The sequence below is a fragment of the Mauremys reevesii genome, linkage group 12 (assembly GCF_016161935.1).
Source record: "Mauremys reevesii isolate NIE-2019 linkage group 12, ASM1616193v1, whole genome shotgun sequence".
NCBI classification, from domain to species: domain Eukaryota; kingdom Metazoa; phylum Chordata; order Testudines; family Geoemydidae; genus Mauremys; species Mauremys reevesii.
The window spans coordinates 47,156,060-47,162,480 of record NC_052634.1 but is presented as its reverse complement, the minus strand read 5'-3'; the positions used below and the strand labels follow the sequence as shown (position 1 = coordinate 47,162,480).

General features: G+C 59.0%; 1 non-coding gene across 1 annotated transcript; it reads left to right on the top strand.

The window, feature by feature from the left end:
- The first annotated feature begins 2,700 nt into the window (after positions 1-2,700).
- TRNAI-AAU lies at positions 2,701-2,774 on the top strand. The gene has a single exon. It is a non-coding gene; the product is annotated as a tRNA-Ile (tRNA).
- Positions 2,775-6,421: the final 3,647 nt, after the last annotated feature.

The window sequence follows — 6,421 nt, the reverse complement described above, 5'->3', positions numbered from 1 at the left end:
CACTTGGGGGCCCCTTGTTCGCTGCCTCTGGTACCCAGTTTAGCCTCCTTCCTGAGGGCTGAAACGCTTTGATCTGTCTAAGGTCTGTGGGATCAATGTGTGTCATGGTGTAATTCTGTGTTATTCAGGGGTCAGACTAGCTGAGCTAATGGCCCCTTCTGCCCTTAAATGCCATGAAAACATTTCCCTGGTTTCTCCTTGCGCCTGTCAGACACCACGGTGAGGGGCCCAATAGAAGATCCTGGACACAGCGCTCTGGCTCTTACTTTACTTGGGGACGTCAGCGCTTTCCTAGCAAAGCTGCTGCTAAAGCGCTGGATTTGGGGAACGGTTCGGCTCCGATTCAGAGATCTGCCTGCGGGGTGTGAACCTGCCACGAGGAGCGGGAAACGCAACCAGCAACGGGAGGCGTTGGCTGAGCTCCGGGCTGCCCCCGTGTGGCCAAAGCTTAGAACTGAGCAGCGGAGTTTAAAGCTGGCGCTGGGAGCGACCTGAACATGCAGGGCACGAAGGCTCCTGCGTGTAACGCTTGTTGGGTGGGCAGCTGAGCGTAGCTGATTGCCGGAGTTCAGGGCTGCACCCTGGGGTGCTGAGCAGGTGTCTGTGCTCAGGTTGGCCTCACTATGATGGTTTCTGGGAAGTTTGGGGCCGCCAGTCTCCCTAAAGAGAGGGGAACCAGGCCAGAAAAGGAGGCATTCAAAACTCTGGTACGAATTGCCAGTGGGACTGACCCTGTGAAGAGCCGCTGCAGCCCCGCCAGGGAGAGCCGGTCTCTCTTTGTGCAGCCCCCCCCCCAATTCCTCAGGACGAGGGTTGTGCTCAAAGATCTGTGCCCCGTGTTTTTACCTCCGTGTGAAGCGCGCAGAGCAAATAACCCTCAGCGCCTCAGCTCAGTCCCAGGCTCCACTTCCACCCGCTCAGGCAAGATGGTGCAGAGCAGGGCCGGCTTTAGGCCTATTCCACCAATTCCTCCGAATCGGGCCCCGCGCCTAAGAGGGCCCCACGTCCAGTGAGAATCCCTTCCCTGGCTAGAGGCGCCTTTTTAAATTTTACTCACCTGGCGGCGCTCTGGGTCTTCGGCGGCACTTCAGCGGCGGGTCCTTCAGTGCCGCCAAAGACCTGGAGTGAGCGAAGGACCTACCGCCAAAGACTCGGAGCACCACCCGGTGAGTACAAGCCCCGCGCTTCCTAAAGCCGGCCCTGGTGCAGCGGAGACCCTGGGTGGCTGTGGGCCTGGGGAGGATGGCTTTTGATTATTCGGCCTGACTGCTACGGGCAGCCAGGCCAAAAGTCAGATGGCCGGCTCTCCCGTCCACCACGCTCATCAGGAGCCCTTAGTCGACAGGCTCGGAGAATGCGGGCAGCGTCCCCCACTCCCTCTCGCATGCAAAGCGAGCGCTCTGCCGCTTGAGCTAATTCCCCACAGCTGGCCTGACTCTCAGGCACCGGGCAAAAAAAGGCAAGGGCTCTGTGGCCTTAAGCAGAACACAGCCTGAAATGGGGAGGGGGGGCGCTAACCAGAGCTGGGGAAGGGGGTCCCAGTCCCAGCCACGCTCCTCGGCACAAACACCAACGCTCCCTCCCTGGAGTGTGTCTGGTCTGAGAGTTAGCCCCTGAAACAAGCACCAAGCTTCAGAAGACAACGCAGGGATAGATCACTTGATGATTGCCTGCTCTGGCCATTGCCTCTGAAGCGCCTGGCATCAGTTACTGTCAGAAGACGTGATAGTGGCCTAGATGGACCATCGGTCTCACCCAGGAGGGCCGTTCTTATCTTCACCACTTTCCTCTAACCCAAGCAAAGCCAGGAGCAGGCCCAGCTCAGCAACTCTAGCAGACTCCCTGGCCTCTGGCCCAGCATACAGCAAAACGACCCTGCCTCCGCCAGGATAGACAGCCACCGACTCCCTCTTCCAGACCAACGCAGCCCTTCCCCGCTTTGGCTGTCTCCAAGCTGTCTGCACGCTCTGCTCTGCTCCACGGCTGCCATGCTGCCTGAGATCAGGAGGCTGCGAGGTCTCACGGTCTCAGCTGAGCTGGTATCGCGTGCCACCCTGCCCATCTCCTCATTCTCTTCATGGACCCCTGGGATGTGAGTAATTCTGTATTTGAGTGGCTCTCCCTCCCGGCCAATGAGCTTGGCGTAGACTAGCAGGGAGGGAGGAGGAAAGGGATTGTGCTCCAGTGAGAGCTCAGAAAGAAAGGTGCAGGTCCCCCACTAGAGCCCAGCCCAGCAGAGCACAGCAGAGCAGAGCAGGCTGGAGAATGTGTGTCTGGGTCTGACTACTTCTCCCATGCTCTTCCATTTGAGCTAACTTCCCCCAGCTGTCTCCAGCCTCCCAGTCAGCGCAAGGGGGAGAAGGGCCGGGGAGGAAGAGCTTTGTGCTCCGCAAGGGCTGGCTTTTTGGGAGGCCAAGCGGGGAGAGGGATGGAGGCCACTGGAGGAGCTGAGCCGGCTGACTGTCCATGGCGTCTAAAAGAAGGGCAAGAGAAGATCCTGGGGCTGCCTTGCCGCTGGAGAATGCGGGCATTGATCCTGCTGCCTCTCGCATGCGAAGCGAGCGCTCTACCACTTGAGCTAATTCCCCTACCTTGGCAGATCGTGTCTTGATCCATCCATTCGATAACGGAGGCCACATCGTTCCCCACGCCAGCCAGTGACTCCTTCCAAAAGGGTCAGGCAAGAGAGGACACCCCGTAGGCCGGCTAGCTCAGCTGGTTAGAGCGTGGTGCTAATAATGCCAAGGTCATGGGTTCAAGCCCCATGCTGGCCACTGCGGGAGGGAGAGGGTGGCTTCTGGTCTTTTGGCTGACTGCTAGGGGTGGCAGAGGCCAAAACCAGGTGGGCTGGGAGCGGGCAAGAGCCCTGCTGGGCGCCGGGCAGGAGGAGGCTCCGGACACCTCCTTGGTCTCCCCTCCCTGGGCTCCTCGCTCCACCTGCTGCCTGAAAGGAACTTGGGCCCGGGGAGGAGACGGGTGAGCCCGGCCGGCTGCCTTCCAGGCTCATAGGAGGCCAGGCTTGAGCTGCCCGCCCAGCGAAGCCAAAATCACAGGCCTGCCGGCTCGCCCCCATTGTCCACAGAGGGTTGACCTGATGGCCCGAATTCTTGCCGGCCGCCAGCTCCACCCAAATGGACCCGACGCCGGATCATGCTCCCCAACCCAAGCCACAGAGGAAGGCTTAACACTCGGCACCCCAACCTAGGGGAGAGGCTTCACACTCCACCGGCGCAGGGTGACCTTTGGGACTTCCCTGGACACCATCCTCCCACCGCCCACAGCCAGACCCCCCAAGCCCACACTCGAGCCCACCCCTCCGACAGGAAGGAGCAGGAGGACCACTCCGCCCAGGGGCACCACCACTCTAAGTCAGCTTCACTTGCTTCCTCTTCTACCCCTTTCCTCCCAAGTTATGCGCGCCTCACGGGAGCCGGCCCTGGGAAGACGCAGGCACGGCACTCTGACTGGCGGAAGCCAAACGCCCACACCGAGAGTTTAGCACGGGCTCTTGAGGCACTGGAGGAACCCCAGGCAGACACACTGACGGAGCTAAGCTTTACGGCCAAGGGCCCTACCTATGCAGAAAGCCAACTTGCTTGTGAAAAAGACGCCTCTTTCGGCTCCCCTTCCAAACTTCCAAATGCCTCCAAATGGGAAAACACACACACTGAAACACCCAAACGGTCCTAACGCTGGGGCCAGGCGAAAAAGAAAAGCAAGGAAAAGATTTCTAAATGGCCACCCTGCCAGAGTCATACAGCTCCGCAAGTGAAACCCGTGGGAGGGACATTACACAGAAAAGGGGAATGGAAAGCTGCCCAAATTGAGATGCTGTGGAAAGCTACAGCCCCATCGCTACTCCTACTCTGCACACTTCTTGCAACAGCTGATGAACGGCCAGGTGGTTTTCGCATCCAAGCCCACACCAGGGGAAGACCTTGAGAAGCTTCCCGTGGCTTGCCTGGTTCAGCTGGTCAGAGTGCAGCACTCGTGGAGGCCATGGGCCACCAACTTATATGGGCTCCTGGGGCTAAAGCCCCAGGAATATGCACAGTCAGGGGTTCTGCTCCACCAATATTTGGAGCTAGGTTTCTCCCCTGCTTGGAGCGCCCCCCCCCCGCCTCTCATTTCCCCCCGCCCGCCGCCAGGGCTGGAGCTTCCCCCCACCCCCCGCCCGGGAGCTTCCCGGCCCGAACGTGAAGAGTGCGCAGCGCGCTCTCTCCTTGCTGCTGCTGCTGCTGCCACCGCCTAAGGGCTACAGCATAAGAGCAGTGCAAGCTGCTGGTGCTGTAGCACCTCAGGAGCAGGAGGGGAGTGGAGGGGGCCGTGCCGTGCTTGGCAGCCCTCCCCTCCCCTGCCTCTACCTGGAGGAGACGCGAGGGGACTTCCGGCCAGGAGACAGACATCACTCACCTTAGCAGCTGCTGGGGCTTCCGTGAGTGTTTGACGCTATGATTCCCCCCCTGCCCCCACCCCAGCCCCAGCCCCACTCCTGCCCAATGCTGGGAAGGGGGCAGCCCCATCCCCCTCCACCGTCCCCAGTGTGGCTGTGGTGAGGGGCAGCAGGCTGCAGCAGGGGTCAGGGAGGCAGGAAGCCACATGTGAAGGCAGTGCCCCTCCCCACCACAGGGGAGATGGGGGAGGGGGTTCATAGGCCTACCTGAGCAGCTGGGGCTTGGGTGTATTTTGTGCCAACTTGCTCTCCCTGTCCCCCCCCAGCCACCACCCTGCAGCCCCCCCCCCCAACTGCCCCACGCTGGGGACGGGAAAGCCCCATCCCCTACCCCCAGTGAGGCGCAGCAGGCTGCACAGGGGAGGCAGGAAGCCACATGGGAAGGCAATGCCCCCTCCCCCAGCACCCACCAACCCACCCGCCACAGGGGGGATGGGAGAGGGAGGCTTCCTAGATCTAAGCAGCTGGGGCTTGGGTGAATTTTATGACACCCTGCTCCCCCCCCCCGCCATAGCCACCACCCTGCCTACCCCACATCTGCCCCATGCTGGGCAAGGGGCAGCCCCATCCCCCATCCACAGTGAAGTTATGGTGAGGGGCAGCAACATGGAAGGCCACCTGTGATGGCAACCCCCCCCCCACCCAGTACCCATCGTAGGGGAGGGGAGTGAGCTTTCTGGACCTGAGAGGGGCTCTAGGAGCATGTGCAGAGTGTGTGTGCCGTGGGGGGCAGGGAGGAGAGGGGGGTCCCTCCCCTGGAGCTTGCTGCTGCCAGTGGTGGTGGGGGGGAGTCCTCTCTGGCCCTAGCCCTGGGGCAGCCTGTCTGCACCCCAAGTTCCTCATCCTCAGCCCTGCCCCACCCCAAAGCCTGCACCCCCAGCACCGAGCATGCTCCTGCACTGTGAACCCCTCATCCCCAGCCCCACTCCAGAACCTTCACCTGAGGGGAAAAACATGCAACTTAAATTTGGTGGTCAGTTTGGAGTATCATTGTATTTAGCACAATATTTGATTATTTTACACCCTTCAAAGTATGTAACTGGTCGTATGCAGGTGTTACGAAGTGGGAATGTGCTTAATGTTTTCTCTGAATACTGTCTGTCTGCCTCAGTTTCCCCTATGCATTTCTCAAGGCTCTAGATGGTGGGATAAGGGGGTGTGATTGTTGTAGAGCCCGAGAGGGACTGTGTGATGCCGTCTACACAGAGAATGTCCGACACCCTGTCTCCAGGCAACAGATGGCCTGGGCCCTCCCCTGCAAAGGTGCCAGCTGAAGGTGTTGGTGCGCTCCCTCCAGCTCTGACGGTGCCCCTCACTCCCGACCCACAGCCCCTGCTATCCCAGCCCTGACCTCCAGACTCACAGTTCTGCTGGTGCCCCTCACTCCCGACCTGCAGCCCCCTGCGCTCCCTCCAGCTCTGACGGTGCCCCTCACTCCTGACCCGCAGCCCCTGCTATCCTATTCCTGACCTGTGATGTTATGAGTGTAATATAATATTTCATTGAAAGGTGACAGGGCCAGAAAGAGTTAATTAACTCACCTCACCCACTGACCTGACCCATGGGTGAACCTTGAGGGCTGGTTAGGAAGATCTGTAAATGAACAGAGCTTTGAAATGCAAGTCTGCATTGTTAGAGGTAGAAGGGGAGATGTTTGCTCAGGGCTTGTGATGTAAGCAAACAAGTCTTGTCTATTGCTGTAGTTTTAATTCAAAGATCAAAAAAGGAATATTAACATTTATGATGATACTTGAGTGAAATAGTATTATTGTCTCTGTGTCTCTTTGAAGGTTGTGCTAACCTGGATCTGAACTGTTTAATGGGTAAATTACCCTGTGCTAATTGCCAGGATGTTTGGAAGAAGGAGTTAAGCCTGTTGTTTTCTCAGGCCGAAAGGCTGCTGAAATGTATAAGAACCCTGGGACATAATCCTGCTTCATCTCAGATCTGCTTTGGGTTTCAAGAGGA